Genomic DNA, 3,534 nt, shown 5'->3' with positions numbered 1-3,534 from the left:
GGCAGTGGTCACCGTGGGGTCCAGGGGAGCAACAGATCCGTCAAGATACGAGACAAGATCGTATCCGTCAAGCAACGCATGGACTTGGCGGCTCCACATGAGGTAGTTGGTGGAGGAGAGCTTGGTGACATTAGTCATGTTGATGTTGAGCAGAGAGAGAGTTGTGAGAGGCACAACTTCGGTGGTGGGTGTGACCTCGGGGAGAGAATCATTGGTGTCTGTGGACGACATGATAAGAGAGTGTAGGAGAGGATGAGAAAGAAAATTTGAGAACAACGGGTGAGAAAAAGAAAATTAGGTCTAGGTATATTGCTCTAATTCCATATAGGAAATGTATACTGAATGTAATGTGTTATTATAAACAATCGTGAAGATACTTCTATACTTAGAGACCTTGGAGAAGGGATTAGAGACCTTGGAGAGGAGGTCAATAGTAGTTAATTACAAATATACACTTGACATATCTAGAATGATATTGTTTCCTTACATTCATCACCTGTCTTCACTTCGTAAATCTTGATTAAACCCTAATTAATTGATTGCTACGTTTCTCGGGGGTAATATACGTTGCTAGCAAAATAAAATAATACATATATATATATATATATATATATAATTTTCCAGCGTAGTTGGAGTGAATTGATACATTAGGCAGAAAATATTAGTTTGGTCTCCACAATTTATCCCTCCTTAAGTGGGTGACGCAAAATACAAAAATCTCATTAACTTTATACACAGTGAAAAGGTTAAATGAGTGTGTGAGATAAAATAGTTAATGTAATTTCATATCACTATCTCTCTATATACCACCTTGGACGATTATTATTAAAACCAAAAAACACAAAAATTAGAGAATGGCGCTGGATGGTGCTATAACTAGAGATTTTGACGTTGAGTCTCCGGTGGACAATTTCTTTAAAGAATTTCTCGGGATCTCGAATCTCCCTGTTGAAAAATAACGGTAACTCGAATCTCATTCAATTCATTTTTTGGTTTTGAAAACAAAACCCTAATTAATTGATTTGTTTCATCAAAGCCACGGCCATGGTGACCATGGAAGATGGGAATTTGGAGGAGAGAAAGGTTAAGATAAAAATAAGCATCGTTGGGATCTCCAAGTCCTACAAGAAGCTCGAAGGAATCATCACCGTTACTCCTAGGAAAAGAGGTGGTAGCCACGTGATATGGAACGTCCAGTACGAGAAGACCCGTCCTGAGACCGAAGACCCACACTCCATCATCGACACTTCTGTCAAGTACTTCCAAGGGATCGATGCAATTCTTGTTAAGGAGATGGATGAGAAAACTATTAAGGAGATGTCCGAGAAACTTTTTAAATTTATCCTTAGATCTTATCCTGGGGTGTCTAAATCATCTGAAGACCTTATTGGACTTATTTCTGGATCTATTTTTTTTAAGTGGGAACTCATCTATCTAGTTATATATCTAAGCTACTACAGTCTATGCTTTAGTTATCTTTTATAGTGGTTGCCATTTACCATGTTTTATTTGTTAAAAAGTTACGATGTATTTACCCATGAAGCTATGCATAAATAAATAAAATGATATTATTTTCGTTATATGGATGATTCTAATAAAAGGGCTCGGTTAATCCACGTTTTATCAAATGGCTAACTGAGACATGTGCCATTTTGGTTAGTTTTGTTAATAAATGGAAAAAATACAATAAAAATCAAATGGGTAAAACAACTCTTGACTTGGCCATTTTGGTTAGTTTTGTTAATAAATGGAAAAAATACCAAACATAAGAAATAAAAGAATCTCAGTGACATAAGAAAATGGCAAATCTAAATCGTGGGAAAAGTTTAAAAAGTTGACCATACAGTCAAATGCATATTAAAGGTTTTTTCAGCTCGCCAAAGATATTACTTTTTTTATATATATAAAGTATTTTGAGTTTTCTTCTTAGCAGAAGAAATGTAAATTAATTGCTTATGGTTTAAGTTAATAGCTAAACTAAGCCGATAAAATAATTCTGTTGCCGATAAAATAACTCAACATGAATTCTGCTTTACAAATTCTATATATTTAAACTCAACAACCTCCACTTGCCGTTCCACTCTCTCCTCCAATCTCGTCCACGATTTCTTGACCTTATCCCATGACTGACTCGACCTCGGCAACAGAATTCTCGTCTTGGGCTCGCACCAGGCCCACTATCAGGTCCATATCTTGTTTTCTTAACGGGCTCTTCATGGTCTGCACATCAGCGAAACTCAACACCAACAAACAGCATCATCGGTGGCCAAATGATGGAGTACTACAAAACATTTGAAGGAACCACATCACAGTTATTCCTAAGGACGGTGGAAGCCTTCTGAAATGGTCTGGTGAGTTTGAGAAGACCAGCCATGAGATCAAGGACTTTGCTGTCAAGAACTTCAAAGAGATAGACGAATATGTCCTTAAGCAAAGCACTTAAAAGTTGAATCTTTAAGATATATAAGTGTGGGTCTCTATAAAACTTATCTAAGTAAAAAGTTAAATACTATGGATCCTCATGAGTCTCTATTAAACTTATCTAAGTAATGACTTATTAATGTGGTTTGAGTTTGACGGTCGAGCACGAGCAAAGACATTCGGATCAATGGAGACGAGACGACTTGCCATCATCTCATGCAATGAGCAACTATATTTATTGCTTTGCTACTTGGACTCGGATGAAGAATCAATTTAGTGGCTCAAGATCCAGTTTATCAAACAAATCAAACTTCTTTTATTTTCGAGTCGTCGTCTCTGGTTAGAGACCCAATTTATTCCGGTTTAACTGAACCCGGTTCAATATCTTTGATATGGGCCGCAATAAAGTCATTAAGGCCCATCCCTTCGTGCTTTTTAGTAGAAGTCGCTTATCCCACATCGGAAGTTTCACGATGATAGATATCTCTTTTGTAGTATAAAAGAAGCGAAGGTCGATCATTAAAAATTACTTACTTGGACACATGATAGATATCTCTTTTGTAGTATAAAACAAGCGAAGGTCAACACATGATCATTAAGGTGTGTGACTTCCATTGCACTTTAAGTAAGTTAGCTTAAGGTCTTCCCAAGAGGAAGATCCTACGTCATGATTTGTTGTTGAGGCCTGCGTTCGCGCGGCCTCTCCCATTCCAACAGTTCAAACGTAATTAAAGCCAAGATAGTCCTGCTTGAGCCAAGTTATCCTTTCTTATGGCTAACTTCTCTAATGAGAATTTTGCTAATGGTCTACAAAAAAAATAGTCTTATTAGTGCTAACTGGTATGTCTGGAAACACATTTAGTCCCTAATAAAAACATACATAGCTTGATACATAAGTAATGATTTTATTTTTAAAATATTTAGTGATTTTATCCTACAACTAATGATGATCAAGAAGAAGAAGTAGACGTTGTGTTTAAATATAAATCAATTATCGTTTGTTGTCTTCTTCACCAATAGTCATTACAAGAACATTTGCCATCTTCAAACCGATGAAACCGATTGTTATCTCTAACAATGATCACTCGTCCCGTACATATGGACATGAACTTG

The sequence above is a fragment of the Camelina sativa genome, chromosome 3 (genome assembly GCF_000633955.1).
Source record: "Camelina sativa cultivar DH55 chromosome 3, Cs, whole genome shotgun sequence".
Lineage (NCBI taxonomy): Eukaryota > Viridiplantae > Streptophyta > Magnoliopsida > Brassicales > Brassicaceae > Camelina > Camelina sativa.
The sequence above is the reverse complement of the archived record's forward strand: the minus strand, read 5'-3'. Positions refer to the sequence as shown.